Raw genomic sequence first — 24,799 nt, forward strand, 5'->3', positions numbered from 1 at the left:
CCTTGTATATTTTAAGCCAGACTGGGAAAATTGTAATTATTTGAGTTACTTAGAATAATAACTCAATCACATAATTGTCTTATTAGAAAAAAATTTAGAAAAATTCCAGATTGGTGGTAAAGCTATTCTGAGACAGAGGAAAGAAAAAAATAAAAATCTTCTGTGCTTAAATAAAATTAAAACTGAAAGTGAGGATTTCCAAGGGGGGGGAGGTAAAATGTATTAATTACCAAGTAGGAAACATTTCATAAACACAGGTTCAAAGAGTATGAAATCCATGTTACAACTGGGGTTCGTTAGGCTTTGGATAAAATGGTTTTTCTTGGACCAGCTTTCCTCTACTGTTATTCTTAACTTGTCAGGAAAGCGATTTTACTTTTTAAAAATAAAGCTTCCTAAATTAATTCCTCACAACTGTAATGTTGTTTCTCAAAACATTCCAGATTTGACCTCAGTCTCCCCACTACAGTCGCTCAGGTTAATTAATGAACTTGCACAAAGTCATGCAGAGCTATTATTCGATTCTAAGCAAGCCAACTATTTTACAAACATCATATTCATTTGAGCCTTGTGAGGTCGGGAAGGTATTTAAGCCCATTTTTGCAGATGTGAAAAACGAGTCTGACTTTCCTCAGGCTTCCTGCCCATGCCTTCTCTGTCCCAATTATTCATCCTGTGACTCATCCCACATCCTACTTGTCAATATATCCTGTTTGCTCTGACATACACTCAGACTCCAACTCCTACTCCCAATCCTACCACCTGGCCTAAACCATCATTATTTTTTCTCCTAGATTGTTGCTATAGCTTTCTAATTAATCTCCCACTTCTGCTTTCTCCCCCTATAATCTATTTTTAATACTGTTTTAAAATAGAATTCCAGACAAATAATGTCATTCTTCTGCAGAAAATTTCCAAGTTCTTCCCATCTTATTTAGCGTAGAAGCTGAAGTGTTTACATTGGCTCTCAGAGGTCTCTACATGATTGGGCTCCCTAACACTCGCAGAAATATTCTTTCTTGCTCTGCCAACCACACTAGCCTCCTTGCTATCTCACCTACACACAGACATGCTTCCATCACAGTGCTTTGGCACTGACTCTTCTCTCTGTCTTTCTGCCTGGAGTGTGTGTGTGTGTGTGTGTGTGTGTGTGTGTGTGTGTGTGTGTGTGTTTCAGATAGTCGCATAAACCCCATCACCAGCAAACACTCTCACCTTCTCCTGCTTCATTTTTCTCCATTGCACCCCTCACATCTACCATGCAATATACTCTACTTGTTTATTTTATTATTTGCCTCCTTCCATTAGACTGTAAGCTTCATGGGAGCAGAGTTTTGTTGTTGTTTTTAATCTTCATCTAAGGACATGCTTTTTATTGATTTTAGAGAAAGGAAGTAAGAGAGAAAGATTAGAGAGAGAGAGAGAGAGAGAGAGAGAGAGATTGATCAGCTGCCTCCTGTACTGCCCCAACCAGAATCAAACATGCAACCTGGGTATATGCCTGACCAGGAATTGAACCCGTGACATTTTGGTATATGGGATGATGCTCCAACCAACTGAGCCACACCTGCCTGGGCAAGGGCAGGGATTATTTTTTATCTGTTTGCTTGCTTGCTTTTCCTGGATGCCAAATACAAGCGGTCAATACATTTTTCTTGAACAAGTTTACTTTATGCTAATACATTATGAGAGGAAGGAGTACAGACACCTTTGCATCGGAACACCCTTCCTGCCTATGGGAAAGTGTGATTGAACTAGAGGAGGAAAGGACTTTTAGAATTGGTGGTCATGAGGCCTAAAAGAAGCATAATTAATTTAGAGCCAAAAGAATGAGGTTTGATTTCTATTCCTGACATTTAGTAATGTGTGATCAGTCACTTCATCTCAATGAATTTGCATTTTCTTAATTATAAATTGGGTGTGCACCAAGTCTGTCTTACTGAGAGGCTGTAAGGCTCAAGTGCAAGTTAATGTGTTGAGGCATGTGTTCTCTGTGATCCCAAAACTCCCACTGAAATAGCACAGGGCTCATATCCTTCATTGCTTTCCAATTCCTTCTCACCCTCACAGTCAGCCTCACCCTTGTCCAGACATGGACATTAGACGTGGGGCTGAAGAGGAGGTAGGAGTGCTGGCAGTGGGAGCTACCTTTGGCTGAGTAGAGAGACAACCTGCTGGCCCTGTTCCCCAGTACACCATCCAGAATGATTTGGCCTTTCTGTGCACTCTGGATAAGGCAAAAGGAAAAAAAGTTAATGTTCTTGCTATTTAGCATTTGGCTTTCTGAATAAGGTTTTGCCATCTTGCACTGGAGTATAAACAGCCATAACCTGCCATCAGAGATGACAGAGGGCCCTCCAAAACACTTAAAGGGAAGCCAAAATTGATTTCCCTGAATTCTCTCCTTAGAGTTATGCTGCTTTACCGGATCTGATTATATGTCATGCTATTAAAACCATGCCAGAACTCGAAAGGCTCCAGAGAACACAACAGATGCTTTGGTGCTTTCAACTAAAAAAAATTAGTCCTGATAGTGAAAAATTCAACTCAAAAAGTTGGAACTCAAAAGGAAGTTATGTTTTTCTGGAAGTTGCTTTCACTTTTTAGTCCAACAGCAGAAAGGCACTGAAGCCCAGCTGCCCAGATGATGCACTTGAGATACCACATGATTCTGTATCTGCTGTTTAGTCTGTATCTAGTAACATCCTAAACTTGTATACATGTTGGCTTCCCTTCTTATAAATCAAAGACAATATTCTAAATATCTCATGTAGAAATAAATCATGTGATGGCTTTACTTGCTTTTAAGTAATATATTAATTAATAAACTAGATGGCTCTTCTGTAATAAATAGCAGGAAGCACTAATATTTCAGTGATAGTGAGCAATCTGATGAGAGCTCATTGATTCTATTGTGTGGATGGGAGTGCACCTAAAACCACCTAAAAATATCCTAGAATCTTATTCCCCCTTTTTGCTTGTCCCAGTGGGTTTCTAAAAGGCCAAGTCAGTTCTGTGGCTGCCCAGACATGGTTGGAATCCCTTGGGTAAAGGAAATCCTTCTTTCTACTTTGCCTTACAGCTAACTTTAATTTACAAATCCCTTGGAAAGAGAGAATACATTCCTTGATGGAACTTCAAGCCTATTAACTTGTATTTGATGTGACTGGGTTTTATCCCCAAGGTGTCATCAGAAGCCATTATCCTATATAATAAAAGCTTAATATGCTAAGTGTCCTGTCAGCCCTTGGCCATTCAACCAATCAAAGTGTAATATGCTAATGATATGCTAAGGCTGCTCAACTGCTCGCTATGACGTGCACTGACCACCAGGGGCAGATGCTCTGACTGCTAGGTTAGCTTGCTGCTGGGGTCTGGCCAATTGGGACTGAGTGAGAGGGGCCAGACATGCCCTAGAGCCCTCCTGTAGTCCCTCACCAGCTGGCCAACCTCCCACATCCCTCCCTGGCACCGATTATGCACTGGTGGGGTCCCTTGGCCTGGCCTGCATCCTCTTATAATCAAGGACCCCTCAGGGGATGTTGGAGAGCCAGTTTTGGCCCCACAGTGGAATAACCAGTCACTATGATGTGCACTGACCACCAGGGGTCAGATGCTCAATCCAGGAGCTGCCCCCAAGTGGTCAGTGCACTCCCACAAGGGGAGCGCCACTCAGCCAGAAGTCAGGCTTACAGCTGGCAAGTGCAGCAGCAGTGATGGGAGCCTCTCCCGCCTCCGCGGCAGCGCTAAGGATGTCCGACTTAGGTCCATTCCCCATGGGAAGTGAGCCTAAGCCCGCAGTTGGACATCCTCCCAGGGCTCCTGGACTGCGAGAGGGTGCAGGCCAAGATGAGGGACCTCCCCACCCCACCCCCGCCCCAGACTGCATGAATTTCGTGTACCTGGCCTCTAGTCCTGTATAAAAGGCTAGCTACAGTTTGAGACCTAGAGTCTCAAGAGTCAATGGACATTAATGCCCCTGGGTATGCTGAAATCTCCTGATGTATATCATGCGAGTCTCTGTGGAAGAATCATAGAAATTCAGAGTTAGAAGGGATTTCAGAGGTGAAGACACTGAGGCCTAGAAATGTCAGGTGACTCATTGAAATCACACAAGCCCTTTACCAGGATAGACAAGAGAACCAGGCAGCAGAAACTCCCAAGGTAGCTACAAAGACTCTTGTGTGGCCTGACAGAATGTGGTTAGGGTACTGACTCGGCAGAACAAAACTATTTTCTACATTTAAATATAGCTTCAGAACCTCAGAACTTACTGGAACTTAAAATTTTCCCAGATTGTTTCCCACTGAATGAGGGTCAAAGCTATTTCCATCATTGGTTTTTGACAGACCTCCAGCTTCTTTGGCAGTGAACAGGTAAACATCTGGTTTGATATTCAATATGTACAGTTCTGACTCTGTTTAAATTCTGGGGAATTCTTTCCTCTCTCTATAATAATTTTGATTGTTTTCAGCAAAGCTATTTTTTTCCTTGTATTGTACTGTGAGTGAGCAAGAGAGAAACACATTCTTGGGTAAAGAGGGAAAAGTTTCCAGATATATCAGGTTAAAAACAACAGAAAACCCCAAGAACCACTTGTGAAGCTAACACTTATGAAGCCAGACTTTAGTGAATTCCCATTCAGTCTCATTGAAAGGTAAACATATTAGAGAAAACATTTCAAAAGTGGCCAAAAAGATGAAAAGAAAGAAAACAAGTGATTTCACAAGTTTGGGGCTCATGCTTGGCTTGGCTTTATTGAACAAAGAAATGGAATAGAAATGATGATGTTAGTAGTTGAAGTTTGTGATAATTAGACTCTATACCAATGAAGTATTAGAGAGTGACATTACATTTCTCCTTACTATTTTATACATGTCTTTCTGCCAGTTGTGTTTATGGTAATAAGAACAGCATGTGCCTTGCAGTGGGTAGCATTTATGGAGCACTGTTTCAGCTATCCAACTGCACTGAGTCCTGAGAGATAGTTGCAAAGGGAGGTTCTAATCAAATCCTTTTCCTGAAGAAATTTAACATGTAAAATTAACCTACCTGCATATATTTTTAAAAACTATCTTGTGAACATTCCTGAAATAATGTCATAAATGGGAAATAAAATTTAGAAATGGATTTATTGTCATTCAATTTATACTTTGATCTGCATTATTACAATGAAATGATATGATATCTTAGATATGGAGAAAGGGAAGAAGATTGTTTATATGTTGATCGTTATTGAAACTGAGGTTCATTATACTCTTCTACTTTTGCATATGTTTGAAAATCTCATAATCCCAAGTTTAAAAAAAGAACCAGTTTCCAACTTTGTTACTGATTACTTGAGTGTGATCTTTTATCTAAGCAAGAACACTATCATCTCCTCTATTTTCACGATCTATTTATCTTTGCCACCTGTTCACCTGGATTCCCAATAAAATCTTTCCTCAATCAGCCCTAACCGGTTTGGCTCATGGATAGAGCGTTGGCCTGTGGACTGAAGGGTCCCAGGTTCGATTCCAGCAGAGGGCATGTACCTTGGTTGCGGGCACATCCCCAGTAGGGGGTATGCAGGAGGCAGCTGATTGATGTTTCTCTCTCATTGATGTTTCCAGCTCTCTATCCCTCTCCCTTCCTATGTAAAAAATCAATAAAATATATTTTAAAAATCTTTCCTCAATCAACAACCTTTAATTATATTACTCTTGAAAACATAATCCCAAATGCTCTGCTCTCATTCTCCCATTAAAGTTCAAAGTGTTAAATCTGTCACTCTCTTAACAAAGGTCATAATAGGAAAGTAGTCAGATGGGATTGAGTTTGGGATTCAAAGATCACCATGATCAGGATACCTGGCAGAGAGTTTTGCAATCATTTCCTTTACCAATTGGGGTGACTCTCTTTACCTGCAAAGCTTTATCAAAGAGTACACTGTTGCAGATGATAAAGTAGGAATAATGATACTTCATACCTTCTGGGAGTATCACTGTCTTTCTTGATAACTAGAGTGTCCCTGCTCTTAGTTTGAAGAGCAAAAATGAAGGAAGGAGAGAAAATTAACTCATTATTCCAGCATCCAGAAAACACACCGTTAACATTTTGTAAGAGCCAAATCTGATGATCAATTGATGGAATTGAATTTATCATTGTAGTTTATATGAGTGCTCACCTTTTACTTGGTGATGATTTTCCCAATTTACTACTTTTTAAATATACATATTTTAAAACTGCTTTAAGTCACTTGGGGGAAGAAGAAGGGCAAATTTGACCCAGTGATCCCACTTTTAGGAATATATCCCAAGAAACTAGAAACACCCATCAGAAAGGATATATGCACCCTTATGTTCATAGCAGCACAATTTACAATAGCTAAGATTTGGAAACAGCCTAAGTGCCCATCAGCAGATGAGTGGATTAAAAAACTGTGGTACATCTACACAATGGAATACTACACTGCCGTAAAAAGGAAGGAACTCCTACTATTTGCAACAGCATGGATGGTCCTGGAGAGCATTATGCTAAGCAAAATAAGCCACACAGAGAAAGATAAATATCACATGATCTCACTCATTTATGGAATATAATGAACAACATAAACTGATGAACAAAAACAGTTCCAGAGACAGAGAAGCATTGATCAGATGCTCAAACCTCAGAGGGAAGGTGGGGGAGGGGGAGGATAAGGGTGAGCAATCAACCAAAGGACTTGTATGCATGCATATAAGCATAACCAATGGACACAGACACCAGGGTGGTGACGGCATGAGCTGGGGAAGGGGGGTCAATGGGAGGATAAGAACACATATGTAATACCTTAATCAATAAAGAAAGAAAAAAAAATTAATGCTTAAACTACTACAATAAACCCTCTATTTTGCGGACCACGATTTAACATACAAAATTTCCGGTCAATATGTCATATGTGAAAATTAACACCCTGTTAATTTTTAAAAGCTTTTAACCAAGATTTTCTTATAATTACATTAACAGGTTATTTTTTGTTGTTAACTATAGTCTACATATTTAAATCCAAGAGTCACCACTCATAACCAATGTTCAGTGAATGATTAGCATGTGATCATACCACATCACAAGGGGCAATCGGTCTTGTTGTCGCAGAGCATGACTTCTTTCTTTTTTTTAAGTTTCAGTTATTGCTAGTTAAAGGAAAGCACAAGGGCAACACAGTGAATGGAAGGTCAGAAAAAAGCAGGATGTGGGCCTCTCGTAAGCTCTTGTTCTGAAATCTGAGCTTGAGGAAAGAGGGCCTCCCCTGGGAACTCAGGGAAACTGGTCAGCTGAGGGATGTTTTGGTGGGATGGAGCAGATCTGCAGCCCACTTTGGTCACTGAATTGGTCTACATGGGCTCTAAGGTGATTTCCACCTGCCTGTTGGTTGACATGATTAACACTATTATCCAGGAAGGGGGGTCATTAACTTAAGGAATGATGCAGGGAGCCAAGAGAGTGGTTTATTTAATTGGATTCTGAATTACAATCAGGAAGTAGTCTTTATCTGATGTGACCATAATTTCATTTTTCTTGAAGCGGGTTTGAAGGAAGGTGAGGTCATTCTGGGGGTCACCTTCACGTCCAATGATCCGGGCCTTCAAGGTGAAGTTGTGCATGAGGTTGGCATACTGTGTATTGGTGGGATTGTCTTTGGTGCTCTTAATGGAAATCCCTCTGTGTTCACCACAACTATTCCTTGCACTCCCTTCTGGCTCTGAGGATGCTTCAGTGTCTCCTCCACCTCTGCCACCTCAGATGGATGGGGTAGCTCCGCCAGGGCATGACTTTCTGCAGCAGTTATAACTCAGTTCCATGTTCCCATGTGCACTAAGCCATGCCCCAGTCATGTGCATTTGTTGACTCGAGGTCACTGGTGAATGCAAGCATTTACGTGACCTATTCAAGATAAATTTAAAATTATAGTAACACATACAAAAAACTTTTCTGTGAAATTGCACTTTTCATACATATTTAATTTCAATTACACAAACTAATTTGTCAATTTTTTAGCATACACATTTGCAAAACCTACTTTATTATAGAACAGACTTTCAACTTTCACAGACAGCCCCTTGCCCAAATTAGTTCTTTAATTCGAGGTTTTACTGTATTGTGGAAATATTAGGCAACTCTTACCAAGTCTCTGTATCCTGATGTAATGAGATTATGAGGATTAAATCAGAAGAGTTACTGGTTATACACTGAAAACTTCAAAGTACTATAAAATAATGATAATAGAGAGCTAATATCTATTGACTACTTTGATATTTTAGCAAGCATAGTGTTGATTGCTGTTCATATAGTATGTCATTTAATATACACCACAACCCTAAGAAAGGGTACCATTATTCTATTTTACAACAACAAAATACTACAATAACAACAACTACAACAAATATCCTGGAGACTTGGGAAGGCTAAGTAGTATTTTCTGTTATAAACTGGCAACACTATATGAAAAGAATTTTGATAAAATTTTGAAGTGATTTTGATCAAAACCTTTTGGAGAATTTCTCCAGGAAGTAATACCTAAAACCCAGGTTTGGTTTCATTAAACAGACCGCTTTACTCTTTCGTAAAGTAATTTGGTCCACATCCTAATCTCTAGAACCTGAGAGTGTGGTCTTATTTGGAAAATAGGTATGTGCACCTTTAAGATAAGGACCTTGAGATGAGGTCATCCTGAATTATCTCCGCATGTCCTAAATCCAATGAACAGTGTCTTTATAAGAGACTCAGAGAAGAGGAAAAGGCAGTGGGACCATAGGAGCAGAGATTGGAGTGATGTGGCAACAAGCCGAAGAATGCGTGGAGCCACCAAAAGCTAGAAGAGACAAAGAACAGACTACCACAGAGCCTTCAGAGTGTGTAGCCCTGTGGACTTCCCGCCTCCAGAGCAATGAGAAAATACATTTCTGTTGTTGTAAGCCACAAAATGTATGATAATCTGTTATAGTAGCACTAGGAAAATAATACAGAGATCCAGAGAACAGAACTAGAACCAAGTGGTAGAAAGTAAAGGGCGAACTTTCTAATCATTAGAAATGCTCCAGCGTGCGTGCGAGGGGCTGAATTATGAAATCGTTGGCCTTTGGCAATTGGAGTAGTGGTTCAGTGGTTGAATGGTCAGGAGGGAAATTTCATTGCATGGGATTGGGTGTCTTTTAGGATTCTTTTATACTTTTATTTTATCATATTTGCAGATTTCTGACTATAGTTTTCTGGAATCACTACTCAGGAATGCCCAGATTTTACTCACATTATTGTTCACTGTTTCTGGTTGGGTTCAGTTAGGTCCAAACAGGAAGATTAGTTTCCAGGCAGAAAGAAGCCAGTGTTGACCTTGACTGGAAAATAGACTGGGAATACCCAGAGCTTCATATCTGTGCAACCATCTCTCTGAAGTTTATTCATCTGATGCTTCCCACACTTACAGAGAAACAGCTTTCCTACAGACAAATAAAGAAGCCGCCTTCTTAATATTACCATAACCTCTTTCTTTGAGCCATTAGCTGGCCTCGGAACTCAAAATTCTCATAATTGCATTGGTGCTAAATAAATGTTTGTTCCCTCCCATATGGTATAGTCACCCTTAATAGTGGTTATATTTTTCCCTTCTAAGAATTAGGTCCCTAGAACTCGGACATCTTTTCTTTGGGGCTCCCTCGATGTCAGGGGCTGCAGGAACTTGGCAACTAGAAAAGCCCAGGATGGTATTTGGTAAAGAAAATCTCTCAGTTATCATGGCCTAACTAGTGAGACTACTCATGTTCCATGAAGATATACTGTTTATCTCCTCCAGTGGATTCATCTGATTCTCTCAAGTGACACAAGACGGGCCTGAAAATGACAGCATTTACGCACAAGTTATTCATAGTAAAGATGCCCCTGCACCTTTTTTAACCTTTTGAACATTTATTTTGCGCCTCTTCCCGCCCCCCCCCCCCCCCCCCGCCCCAGGAAACCCTTCAGGTCTTTTATCACAACTAAAAGTCAGAGTTTATGCTCTGAGTAACGCTTATAGAGACTCTAGGAAGGCAGAATGTTTTAAAGGATCCGTCAACGAAGGCAGGCTGCACCAGGGCACAGCATGCTCTCAGGCTCTGAGATTTGGATGAGGCTTTGCTTGGTGCCTTGGTTCCTGTGAAATGCATACATTTTGGCTGGTATGTCAAAGGTTCCTGGAAGAATAGTAAACAATGGTATTAAATTTTCACTGCCTTCAATCTCTCCAAATCTTGATGTATCCAGTGGAATGTCTCATTTAAGAAATTAAAAAAAAAAAAAAGAGGAACAGGAGAGAGAGAGAGAGAGAGAGAGAGAGAGAGAGAGAGAGAGAGAGAGGAGAAAAGGGCATGTAGGGAAGGGAAGGGAAGAGGGAGAGAGAAAGAAAGGTCATTTACCTTCCCTAGGGTCTGTCTCCGTGGGGACACAGCTGCTTCCACATGGGGAAGCCCACGTGCTCCATATTGCCCTCCTTCCCAACCCTTCTCTTTCCTCATCCCTTCACCTATTCTCCTGTTCCCATTACATCAATTCCTCTATAGTCCACTAAACAGAAGCTAAATCAGATTAGAGGTAGGTCCAAATCCTAGAGACTCATGACCACAAACTGTTCATGAGATAACAATAGTTCCTAGATTGAGAGAGAGAGAGAGAGAACTAATTTATTACTGAAACAGGATAATAGTCAGAGTAGACCCTTGCTAAAAAAATCTCTTTTTCCCCAACTCTGCCAAGAAGGTAAAAGCACAAAAACAGAAGAGGGCCTCTCCTGGAGCATTCTTACCCTGTTTCATCCCTTGCCTTTACAGTGTTTCATCCTACATCTTCTCCAAGGCTCCACAGACTTTATCCCATTCTAAAACCACTGTCTCTTTCTAAGATGCTACAAGTTATTTTCCTGGTACCTAGCCCATAAGAGAGATGTAGAAAACACTAGTTCCATTTACTTTTGTATTGTGAATTAGCACATTAGGTCACTTTCTCCTTAACTAAACAGTTACTTCCAATAAGGAAATTTTCATTTTAAAAACATAGAATTCTGGGAAAGGCTTATTAACTGAGCAGAAATCAAATGTTGGTCATAAATGACCTCATCTGTTAGCAGATGTGTTTTGTTAGGCCTACAAAGTATTTAACAAAATCAGAAAATAGTCTATAAAAGCGAGTAATCTGACTCAGTTTTTTGGTTTGTTTTGTTTCAATTATTAGATCTTCTAGAACAAGCATGTCAAACTGGTGGCCCATGGGCCACATGCAGCCCACAATGAATATTTTTGCGGCCCAGCCAATATAATGGTATATAAAAAATGTTTTAATAAAATCTTCATAACTTAATTTTTATAATATCCTGTTATACATAATCCTATCTAATAAAAGAGTAATATGCAAATTGACTGTATCTCCACTGCATCCACAAACCACGCCCACCATCCAATCAGGAGCGAGTATGCAAATTAACCCCCAACCAAGATGGCTGCAGCCACAGAGAGAGCAGGAGGGAAGCTTGGGTTTCCCCAGCAATGGAGGAAGCCAAGCTTTCCGCACACCCTGGCTGGCCCAGGCCTCCACTCAATGCTACAAAGTTTCAATTATAGAAGATAAATAAATCCCAACAGAAATGGCTGCCTCCACCACGAAGCGAGCAGAAGGCTTGGCTCTGCTCCAGGCTACAAAGTTTCAATTGTAGAAGATAAATAAATCCCGGATACTAGGGCCTCCGCTTGGGTCGCCAGGGGGCGTGGCCGTCCTGCAAACCACCACAGGCCCCTCGCCCAGGCCGCCTCACACCCCAAGAGAACCCCCACCCTGATCCAGGACACCCTTCAGGGCAAACCAGCTGGCCCCCATCCATGCACCAGGCCTCTATCCTATCTAATAAAAGAGTAATATGCAGATTGACCATCACTCCAACACACAAGATGGCTGACCCCATGTGGTCAAAGATCTTGCCCCCATGTGGACACAAGATGGCCGCCACAAGATGGCCAGCAGGGGAGGGCAGTTGGGAGGGACCAGGCCTGCAAGGGAGGGCAGTTGGGGATGATCAAGCCTGCAGGGGAGGGCAGTTAGGGGCAAACAGGCTAGCAGGGAAGCAGTTAGGCATCAATCAGGCTGGCAGGGTAGTGGTTAGGGAGTGATCAGGCTGGCAGGCAGAAGCGGTTAGGGGCAATCAGGAAAGCAGGCAGGCGAGCAGTTGGGAGCCAGCAGTTGTGGATTGTGAGAGGGCTGTCCGCCAGCCTGGTGGGATCAGGCCTAAATGGGCAGTCGGACATCCCTCAAGGGGTCCCAGATTGGAGAGGGTGCAGGCTGGGCTGAAGGACACCTCCCCCCGTGCAGGAATTTCGTGCACCGGGCCTCTAGTTATTAATAATGAACTACAACGTTCGCTAATGACTGATTACTATAATTGTGTTGCATTCATTTCCCTATTCATTTCCCTTATGTGCCTCATGCGCAGGCATACCATTTCTCTCCACCAATACTAGCAGTGAATATTTTAGCAGCCAATTGCCATGTCATTAGTCTTGGACTGACTTGTTTGGTGTGTGCAACAGGAAATATTCGCTTTCAGAGAACAAGAAAAATCAGTTTATTTGTGTTACTATTATTTATTTGTGCAGCTATTCAGTGTCTGGTAAGTTAATATTCAAGAAAAAATATTAATTTTTATTAAAATGTTCCATTATTTTATGTTAATGATTACTCATTTATTTCAGCCCATTGTATTCATCATGTCTCTATCAAAATAAACCTAGGTTTCTATGAAAATTAAAGCTTTTTTTTTTTTGCAGCCCACATAAACTTAAACCTTGTTTATTTGGCCTGTGTTAGCCTTTGAGTTTGACATGCTTGTGCTAGAGCAGTGGTCGGCAAACCGTGGCTTGTGAGCCGCGGTTTGCCACTCTGTTGACTAATGAGTTTGCCAACCACTGTCATATACTACCCTTTACCTCTTTGCACACAATATGCCACAATTGCCTAATCCTCACAGCTTCCAACTACACGGTAACATTTAGTCTAGTCCAGTAGTCGGCAAACTCATTAGTCAACAGAGCGATAAACCGCAACTTGCGAGCCACATGTGGCTCGTGAGACGCAGTTTGCCGACCACTGTTCTAGAGGGTCTCCTCTTGTAAAAACCCACTCTTTTCTTTAGACTGCCCATGGCTCTTGGTTTGCCAGAGACCCCACCACATCTTGTCTTATACTCAGGCTGCTTCACTCATGTTGGTTCCCTGCTTGACCACTCATAGAACTTGAATGCACAACTTCTGATAAAAAAAAAAAAATGAACATATATCTAGATTCCACCTGCCCCCTCCTCCAGGGATCTTCTGCTGAGTCCCACCCCACTGTACCCTAGGTGAGATGTCCTCATCACATGGCTCCACGCACTCCCACCTGTCTTCCTCTTTAATTTCTCTGTCCCCCTCCCTAGAAAACTGCAAGTTATTTTGGGTGCAGAGAGCTAAATGTTTTCTTGTAGTCCCAGCAAGGTCAACATGATAAAGAATGCCTGGCAGGAAGATTAGGTCTCACCAGCTTGGTATGTGCTTCTCCTGGTATATCCAATGGACATAGAGTAATCTCCCCTTATCCATGGTTTCTCTTTCTGCAGTTTCAGTTACTTGAAATCAGATCATGGTCCAAAAATATTAAGTGGAAAATTCTAGGAATAAACAATTCATAAGTTTTAAGTTGCATGCTCTTCAATCATCCCTGTGCCCAGTGTCTCTGCTGTAAATGTGGCCCACCCATTAATCACTTACTAGTAGTAGTAGCCTCTGGCTCAGTTATCAGAGTGACTGTTGTGACATCGCAGTGCTTATGTTCAAGTCACCCTTATTTTACTTAATAATGCAGCATAACTTTTATTATAGTGTCTATATCTATAATAGAGAAATATGCTAATTAACCGGGATGCCATAATGGGTCGACTGGACAGGAGGAGGTTGTGTGCGCAGTGTCAAGGGCGGGGTGGCAGGGGCCTCTGCGTGCCTGCGCTGGGGGAGGGCCTGGACTCCTAGTATTTCTATAATTGTTCTATTTTATTAGTGGGTTTTGTTTTCATCTCTTACTGTGTCTGATTTGTAAATTAAACTCTATCCTAGATCTGTATGTATAGGAAAGAATATATGTGTTCTTTCAGGCATCCCCACTGGCAGATACAGGGGAAGCTACTGTACTTCCAGAAGGCTTTCTCATTTGTCATTTCTTTATCCAAGTCTATCCTCTCCTGTTATTTCCTTTGCGGGATTGCCTTTGAGGCTATAGTTAGGCAACCAACAGAAAGATAGTTCTACATAAACAAACTGTTTCTCCTAAAATTTGAAGACTTGGGAAAGCGGTAAAATAATATTTGTATAACTCAGAACTCTGTAATAAGGCTCCACTTAAGAAGCAACCATTTGGAACAGAATACACGTTTTCATGATACATTTTTTGTCTTAACAAAATCCTGTGAGGCACAGTTTAAATGTTCTCTCTTCTTAAAGACTGTTTTCAGTTTTTCCAGGCTAAGATCCTGTAGTACTTTTACAGATTTATATTTTGGTGCTTAATATAGCACTTAATTTGTTTTTCTCAGTGGCGTGGGCAACAGACTCCGCATCTTATTCCCAGTGGCCATCAAAACCAGGCACATAAAAGGTGCTCAATAAATATTCTTGAAATAGGTTAAAGTTGCTTCAAATTTGGGATCATACAATGAACTTAAAATGGCTTCTACGTGAAACAATGGGGGAAAAGGAATTTACTAGAGTGCATAACATGCAATAAGGACAACTATTAATTCATTAAATGCTCCTGAGCATGTACTCTGTGTCATAAATAATATAAGATGTATTTCTTCCCATGGGTTATATGAAAGTGCAAAAAATATTAAAATAAAGCGTAACTGCATTATTCATATCTGCACAACTCAGCAAACATTTTAGCATATATGTTGGTGAGATTTTTGCTTAAAAACTTAAATGTGCATGTCATTTTTCGACCAACACAGATATCCTTTCCCTTAGGAAAATTTCACATAATGTGCTGAGATTCTCCTACAGCCAGATGATTACGTAGACACTGTCACTTTCTGAGGAGCTACTGTTGACAGGCAAACGAAAAGGGGCTTGTGTCAAAAAAGACAAAAGTCACCCCTCTTCCTTAGTAGCAGAGCTGGGGCACAGACTCAGGTGAGTCAGGTTCCAAAGCCCAACATCTTTTTTCTCTATCTTATTGGTGGAAACTACAGCCCCCAGAAACAGAAGCTTCCCTCAGAGCTACCACTCAGGGCTGATGAGAAATGACCCTGACAATCCATCATGGGAGATCAAGAGGGATTCCCAGAAATTCCCATGCTCTTGACAAGACCCCTTCCCCCACATCTCAAGTGCACCATTTTTTTCAACATTCCCTGACATGTCTTTTTCCCTGTTTATGTCAGTCACTGGTAGAAGCCGGGGGTTGACTCCTAGAAAAGAACTCCTTTTCCAGACACTAAGCGTTATAAGGTGCTATGAATTCCCTTTCTGACTCTGCCTCCCCCTGACCCCAACTCCTGAAATTCTTCAACTCTGTTCCTTAGTACTCACGAACAGTCATCGGCAGACACCCCTGTGTCCTCAACCTTTTTTCTGAAGGCTTCCTTTCATCTCTACACCCACTGAACCCAGTGTCCCTTGAGGACAGTGTTCCCCGATAGCCCCCTGCAGTGGTTTTGCCTTCTTTGGTCCACTGGCCCAGGGTATGGTGTTAGGAAGTGTCTTTTTTGCCCCTCATTGGCACTTCTAGGACATTTTCTTTTATGACTGCATGAAAAACCCCTTCTTTGAATCTAAAATGATCAATTTACTTATCCCTTCTCTTTCTTATAATCATCTACTTCCCTCAGGTCTTTTTCCTTTATTCTTTGAAGATTTTAGTTCCTGGCTAACGGTCACTATCTCCTAAACGACTTTCGTCCTAATTTTTTATTGTATCAATATGTACATCACTGGTTCTTTCAATTTCCTGGCCTCTTCCCCTTTAGAAACCTAGTTCTCACCCTACATCAGACACTCACTTCTATGCTGGCATCCTAATCTTTGTTAGTATAGAAAGTGCTTCTCTTTCATGACCGCATTTCCACATTTCCCACTGCCATAAGACAGCCTCTTGTTTACTTCCTCAGGTGCTCCAACTCCACCTGTCCCTTATCTATGGTTTACTTCACCCTTTATCTGTGCTTCTCAACTGAGGGAAATTTCAACACACACACACACCAGCTCCCCAGGAGGCATTTGGAAATGTCTGGTTGTCACAGCTGGCTGCTAAGAGAATGCTATTGGAGTCTAATAGGTAGAGGCCAGGGATGCAGCTAAACATCTTAAAATGCACAGGACAGCCCTCCACAGCAAAGAGTTGTCCAGTCCAAACTGTCAATAGTGCCAGGTTGAGAAAGTCCACTTAACATGACAAGTATCTACAGCCTATTGATTCTACCATGGTGTTATTGATTAAATCGTGTCCTCCCCAAAAAGGTAGGTTGAAGCCCTCACCCTTGGTTCTTCAGAATGCGAACTTACTTGGAGTTAGGGTCAGTGTCAATATAATGTTAAGCTAAGATGGGGTCATGCTGGAGTAGGCTGGATCTCTAATGCAATATGACTGGTGTCCTCATAAAAAGAAGGCAGTGTGAAGAGAGTCACAGGGAGAACTCCAGGTGAAGAATAAATATTGGAGTGATCTATTTCACAAGCCATGGAATGCCAAAGATTACCAGAAAACCATCAGAAGCTAGGAAGAGGCAAGGAAGTTGTTCCCCACAGATGTCAGAGAATATGGCTCTGCCAACCCCTTAATTTCAGACTCCTAGCCTCTATAACGGTGAGACAATAAGCAACCCATTTTGTGGTACTGTGTTACATCAGTTCTAGGAAGCTAAAGCACTAGACTTACTCCATGTCTTCATTTCCTGCCTTGTCTAGCTTAAATAAGGGTGGTTACTAAAGCAATATTGCACAACATCTAGTTATTCCAATCAGGAAACAAAGAAATTGAAATCTGGGTGTGTGCTACAGTTTCATCTATCCAAATCAAGTGATATGATGTTGTAAGCATACATGAATAAGGTGGAACTGGAAAAAGGGCCAGGACTTATACACTAAGTGGCCAGATTATTATGACCACCTGACGTTTGTAGGCAAATTAGCCGTACACTGCATCATATGGGATATGGAAGCCGAAGGCCTGTTCGAACACCTTTGCTGTCTGCAGTTACCAAGATTAAATGTCTCCAATTCACACAGGAACACAAGAATTGGACAGTTGAGCATTGGAAAAAATCATGTGGTTTGATGAATCACGTTTCCAGTTGCATCATGCAGATGGCAGAGTGAGAATTTCACAGAAACAGCATACGTGAGTACAACCCTTCAAGCTGGTGGGGGCAGTGTTATGGTTTGGGGCATGTTTTCCTGGCATGATTTGGGCACTTTAATTTGTGTGAAACAACATCTGAATAGCACAACAAACCTAAGTATCATTGCTGATCAAGTTCATCCTATCTTGTTGATGGCATATCCCAATGGAAATGGCTTCTTCCAATAAGATAATGTGCCATGCCACGGTGCTCGTATTGTGCAGGAGTGGTTTCAAGAACATGGGGGAGACTTTATATTGCTTAAGTGGCCCCCACAATCACCAGATCTCAATCCAATTGAGCATTTGTGGGACGAAGTTAAAATAGCCATCAGGCAGCTGGTTCCACAACCATCAAATTTCACAGAACTGGACAGTGCTATTCATCAGGCATGGTGTCAGATTCCTCGCATCACCTTTCAATATCTCATGGAGTCAATGCCAAGAAGAATCGCTGCAGTATTGAAGGCAAAAAGTGGCCCAATGAAGTACTGATGGGGTGGTCATAATAATCTGGCCACTCAGTGTATATATCTAAGTTGATATACCAATGAGTTTTCCATTAACATAGCAGACCCCCTGAAAGGGGATTACTCTATAAACTGAGCTAAATCTTTTTGGGATATGCTGTGTATTGGTTCACATCTTCCAGGCTTTAATTCATTGATCAATTACCAGTAACCCCAAGTCCACAGCATTGTTATCAAATCTCTGACCAAGGACTCTGAGTGTATAATCTCAGCTACTGTGGTGGGACTGAAATGATGACTCTGTTTTATTTAGTTATGTAAAGGACTTTGCATGTCTGAGACTGTACACAAAAATAAGCATATAAATGAGGAAAAAATAAATATATTATGGTTCTTTCAATATATTTATTTATGAAAATATAACAAAATTATGTTATTGCTTTATATATGCTTTGTATTAAAGATGTTTAAAAGCAACTACATAGTAGACAAAGGATTTTTTTACTCATTTATGTTTGCAGTCAATTTTCAATAGTTAAGATAATACTGATTTACTAAATTTATGACTTTAGATTTTAAGTTGTTAAAATGCTTAAGAAAATCATATGTAAATCTATACATTTATTAGCTTTACATATATTAGTTTATAGTTGTTTATGTGCTTGAGATTATTTTGTTTATGGGGTTGTATGTTGGCTTTCTTAGTTGCTTAAGGTTCCTGAGGAAATCGATTATATGAAAGATGGACTATAGATGGAAATATTGACAAGAATATAAGTTACCAGGTCTGTAAAATGTGTTTACATATATAGAAACATTCAAATTAATGAATTTATGCATTCATTTGTTGAATCCATTAAAAATATAAAATAATTAAGTTTATATATAGTATCTAAAGAATTATGCATATTTTGTTTGTGAAATGTATAAACTAACCTAACAATTAACAAGTACAAATTGTGCTTAATTTCAATCTAAAAATTCTTAATTCACTAGCTTTTTTGCAATGAAGGTACTTAAAAGCTTAAGAAAAGCAAGTTTTTAAATTTAGAACTGTGATAATGCAGGCTACTGTAAGTATTGTTTTCTTCACACAAAAGCCTTTATGGAACTTAAAAAAAAAGCTCAACTGATGTCAGCCTCAGATGGATCCAAAAACTCTGATGAAAGTGACTGAGGCTAAATAAAAGGAAAGAAGGAATTTGAGTTAACCAGAATAGAAAAAGCCTGAGCAGGAGCTAGGAATTGACAGTGTGCAGGGGACCATGGAACTTCAGTATTATGGGATCATAAGGAATAGAATAGAAATTCCTAGGAACTTAAATGCCAAACTCCTTAATTAGAAAACTATGCAAGAGGCAGTTGAACAAATATGATCCAAAAAAAAATGCCTCCTACTTCACACACACACACACACACACACACACACACACACACTGAGCAGGTGAAAATTAGCCTAACTGGCTTTTTCCCAGAACGCTTTCCGAGAAGAGGCCTTGGTGGGCAGTACCCATTGGAAAACAAGGCTCTGGTTTGTCTTTCCTTCAGCACAGCCTGGTGCCAGCTCTGTGGCTCAGGAAACAGAGCTCAATTGTTTATCCCTCTACTTCCCTCCCTTTCTAACTTAGTAAGTATCCTGCGTGGCTGTGGTACCGTAGCAGACCTCCTCCCTTTCTAGCCAGAGGCTCTTCATCTACATTGAGGTAAACACATGGGCTGAACGGGAGGAAGCCTTAAAGCAGATCATGAGGAAACATGCTTGAATGACATAAAACACAAACAGGTAGACCTCTTCTGCCCTGCCACTGGCTCTCCCCGATACTTCAGACTCCTCCTCTTCATGATCACTTCTTCTCCAGGGCCTTCTCCCAGATTCACTAGAATTCAACAGCAGGGATCTTCCACTCCTCCCACACATCAGGGCCTGCTTTTGCATTGCTGTTTCCTCTACCTCAAGACCTTCTTTGTCTTGTCCAGAACAGTATCTCTATATATAAAAGCCTAAGCAACTGTTTGACCATTCAACTGGTAGCTATGACACGCACTGACCACCAGGGGGCAGACGCTCAATGCACAGGCATGGAAACATGGAACAGACTGATGAATCTCAGAGGGAAGGGGGTGGGGGAAGAGATTAACCAAAGATCTTATATGCATACTAGAGGCCCGGTGCATGGATTCGGGGACAGGTGGGGTCCTTCAGCCTGGCCTGCGGGGATCAGGCCAAAATCAGCAGTCTGACATCCCCCGAGGGGTCCCAAATTGAAAGAGGGCACAGGCCAGGCTGAGGGACCCCACCAGTGCACGAATCCATGTACTGGGCCTCTAGTCTTCACATAATAACCACTCAGAAAAAAAAATGAGGACCCCTGAATGGAGAACAGGAAATTCAAGTACCTCTTTCTGTGGCCTCTCCAACATTTTCCACACTAGTTCACCTAAAAGGGGCAGAGAGGACCCTTCTGGGCAGCACCAGATTTGTTTTCTGCCTTCTGCACAGACAGGTTTCTCCACCACCCTTCAGGCAGCTTTCTGGAATGTTCACAAAGCAAAGTCTTATGAAGGCACAGATGGCCTGAGTATGCTCAGTCTGTTTTTCTCATACTGGGTATCCCTATGTCCTACTCAACCCCACAGAATCAGAGACCAGAATAAAGGTGTGCCAGATTGGGATACAAGAGCCTTGGATTGAGGCTCTTTTCTGTTCTTATTTACTAACTTTTCTATTTTCTCTGTGACCTGGAGCAACTCACTGATCTCTTGTACATCTCTGTCCTTGCACGCAAAAATAGTTAAAGACAATATTTGGCTCATAAGAAGCAGTGAGCAACAAAGATGCTGTTTATAAAAATTTACTAAAGTTCCTGAATAGGTGTGTGCTCAAACTATGTGAACTGTATTGTGGCTTCTGATGGTGTTATCATTAGTGATGAAATAAAAAAATGTTTCAGTTGATGGTTTCAAACTGTATTTCAGATGACTAAAGGTGTCTTAGAGGCACATTAAGTCCTGCAAATGTCTAATTCTGCTTTTTAATAGAGTTTTCAGTTTGTTTATATAGACTTTAATTCAGTTTTAAGTTCACAGAAAAACTTGAGAAGATATGAGGCTTCCCACGTACACCTCCTCACTCTCACTTTTACAGCCTCCCCTGCTATAAAAACTCTTCACCAGAGTGGTGCATTTGCTACAATCAAGCAATTTACATTGACACATCATTAGAACCCCAAGTCCACACTGTACATTGGGGTTCACTCTTGGTGTTTTACATTCTGTGGGTTGCCACAAATGTACAGTCATACTTCAGAGATATTGTGGGTTCAGTTCTAGAACATCACAATAAAGTCACACATTTTTTGGTTTTCCAGTGCATATAAAAGTTATGTTTACACTATACTATAATCTATTAAGTATGAAATAGCATTGTTTCTTTAAAAAAACAATGTACATACCTTAATTTACAAAATGCTTTGTTGTTTAAAAATGCTAACCATCTTCCAAACCTTCAGCCAGTTCTAACAAAGTCTTGCCTCGATGTTGAGCTGCTGACTGAGGGAAAGTGTTGCTTTGATGTTGATGGTTGATGAATGAACAGGGTGGTGAGTGCTGAAAGTTTGGGTGGCCATGGAAATTTCTTAAAATAAGTCAACAATGAAGTTTGCTGTATGGATGGACTCTTTCTTTCATGAACAATCTCTCTGCACATGGGATGTTGTTTAATAGTATTTTACCCACAGTAGAACTTCTTTCAAAATTTGACTCAGCCTTCTCAAACCCTGTCACTGTTTTATCAACTAAGTTCATGTAGTATTCTAAATGCTTTGTTGTCATTTCAACAATCTTCATAGCATTTTCACCAGAAGTAGATTCCATCTCAAGAGACCACTTTCTTTGTTCATACATTAAAAGCATCCCCTCATCCTTTAAAGTTTTATCATAAGATTGTAGTAATTCATCACATCTTCAGGCTCCACTTATAATAATAACAATACTACTAATAATAATGCCCCAAAATAATTACAATAGTAACATTAAAGATCACTGATCACAGATCACCATAATAATAGTAATAATGATAATAATAATGATAATACAATTTGAAATATTCTAGAGAATTATCAAAATGTGACACTGAGACACCAAATGAGAAAATGCTGTGGGGAAAATGGTGCTGATAGACTTAATTGATGCAGGCCTATCAATGAAGCCTTCAATTTGAAAAAAAAATGCAATATCTGCAAAGTACAATAAAATGAAACACAATTAAACCAATATAATTATATGTATGTGCCATTATAATGCCATAGAATAATTTTTTGCCCTAAAAATGCTATGAAGTCTGCGAATTTATCCATTCTTTCTCCCCAATCCCTGGCAGTCACTTATCCTTTACCCTCTGCATAGCTTGACTTTTCCAGAATGTTGGAATCATATATTATGTTTCCAGATTGTCTTCTTTCACTTCATAACAAGCACTTAAGTTTCTTCTATATGTTTTTATGGTTTGATAGCTCATTTATTTTTAGCACTAAATGCTATTCCATTATTGGGATGGACTGAAATTTGTTTTTCTATTCACCAGTGACATCATGGTTGTTTCCAAGTTTTGGCAATCCTATCTAATAAAGAGGGAATATGCTAATTGACCATCCATCACACCCTCACAAAGATGGTGGTGCCCACAGACAATAAGGAGGAAATATGCTAATTGACTGCCACGCTCTCATAGATGGTGGCACCCACAGCCACAAGATGGTGGTTCCCAGTCCCCTCAGCCCCACCAGGGCAGCAGGCACGTGGTATGGCCGGGCCAGCCCCAGGAATCCCCCAGTCCCCTCAGCCCCCAGCCACCCAGGGCCGGCCCAAGGTGCAGGCAAGCCTCAGATGGTGGCTGCCCAGCTGCCCAGGGCCTCCCAAGGCTCAGGTAACCAGGGCTGGGCAAAGGCTTGCACTGCCAGCAGTGGCAGCAGCAGAGGTGTGATGGGCCTTCCCCTGATCGCCTGGTTGCCTCCCACCCTTGAGGGCTCCCAGAATGTGAGAGGGGGTAGGCCAGGCTGAGGGACCCTTTAGTTATAAATAAAGCTGCTACAAACATTCCTCTTTGAGTATTTGTGTGGACATAAGTTTTCAACTCCTTTAGGTAAATTTCAAGGAATGTAGTTTCTGGATCATTTGGTTAAGAATATGTTTAGTTTTATAAGGAACTATAAACTATAAGATGGCTATACCATCTTACATTCCCACCAGAAATTAATGAGAGTTCTTATTCATATCCTTGCCAACATTTGGTGGTATTAGTCTTTTGGATTTTGACCAATCTAACAAGTGTGTAGTGATATGTTGTTGTTTATACAGATGCTTATTTGCCACCTGTATATCTTCTTAGGTAAAATATCTGTTTGAGTCTTTGGTCTTTATAAAGTTGGGTTTTCATATTCTTATTGTTGAGTTTAATAATTTTTTGTATATATTGCATAATAGTCCTATTTCAGATATGCATTTTGCAAATATTTTCTCACAGTCTATGGATTGTCTTCTCATTCTCTTGACTGTATCCTATGAAAACATAAATCTTTAATTTTAATAAAGACCAGGTTATCGGTCATTTATTTAGTGAATCCTTCTTTTGGTGTTAAAAATGTCATCCCTATACTTAAGTCACTTAGATTTTTTATCCTATGTTACCTTCTTGGATTGGATTTTTATAGTTTCACACTTTATATTTAGGCTTATGATCAATTTTGAGTTCATTTTTTTGAAGGGTGTAAGGTCTCTGTTTAAAATTATTATTATTTTTTGCATGTGAATATTCTGTTATTCAGCATTATTTGATAGTTAAGAAAACTATCTTTGAGGCAGGGGAGAATTGTGGCCTAATAGGCAGATCTGTTATGCACCTTGTCCCAGGGCCAGACTGGACATACCACTAAATTGGAGAACATTCACTTGGAATTACCAACTGAGGTCCAGCTGAGGTGGAGACTAATATCAAGGAAAGTCAGGAAACACCTGGAGACTGCATCTCCACAACAGCTCACTCAACATGGTCAGGAGTGAGCAACATAGTCAGCCAGCCTGAGAGGAGATTCCATCCATGAATGGGACAATAACATCCAAGACACAACTACAATAGGAGAACTCAAATAACAAAGCATGACCCATATATATGGTGTCTACAAGCAAGATACTTTCTTAGAGCACCCAGCTCAGGAGATCTAAGAAATTGCACCGCTGAGTCCCACAAAACACCCATTACATAAGACCATCCCACAAAGTCTGGGAGGCATAATAATTTGATCTGATACTTAGAAACAAATACAAAGGGAAAGCAAAAATTGAGAGAAAAATAAACAACCCCCAAAATGAAAGAAAAAGAGGAATCATCGGAAAAGGAATTAAATGAAATGGGGTCAAGTGCTTTGTCAGATAAAGAATTCAGAGTCATGGTAAAATGGGTGCTCAAACAATTCAGTGAGAACTATAAGCAACTTAATGAGAATTATAAGGAAATTAATGAGAATATTATGGGACTTAATGAGAGCTACACTGTCATGAAAAGATAGCTTGAAACAATAAATAAGAATCAATTGGAAATGAGGAATGACATAGCTAAAATAAAGAACACCCTGGAAGGATTCAAAGGTAGACTAGAAGAACCTGAGGACCAAATCAGTGAATTAGATGGCAAGGTAGAATAAAACACCCATTCAGAGCAGCAAATAGGAAAAAAAAAAACAACCTAACAGAAGGACAATTTAAGGGAGCTTTGGGACAACATGAAACATAACAACATTCACAGCATAGGAGTACCAGAAGGAGAAGAATCCAAGCAAGAAATAGAGAACATAATTGGAGAAATAATGACAGAAAATTGCCCTAACCTGATGAAGGAAAAAGTCACTCAAGTTCAGGAAACACAAAGAGTC

At 40.5% G+C, this 24,799-nt stretch overlaps 1 pseudogene across 1 annotated transcript; it reads right to left on the minus strand.

Annotated features, from left to right (window-relative positions):
• Nucleotides 1-7,469: 7,469 nt before the first annotated feature.
• On the minus strand, nucleotides 7,470-21,746 carry LOC308241256 (dynein light chain roadblock-type 1-like; annotated as a pseudogene). Its single transcript has 2 exons — nucleotides 21,605-21,746; nucleotides 7,470-7,797 (listed from the first exon to the last, which is right to left on the minus strand). The product of its transcript is annotated as a dynein light chain roadblock-type 1-like (transcript).
• Nucleotides 21,747-24,799: the final 3,053 nt, after the last annotated feature.

The sequence above is a fragment of the Plecotus auritus genome, assembly GCF_963455305.1.
Source record: "Plecotus auritus genome assembly, chromosome: 2".
Classification (NCBI taxonomy): domain Eukaryota; kingdom Metazoa; phylum Chordata; class Mammalia; order Chiroptera; family Vespertilionidae; genus Plecotus; species Plecotus auritus.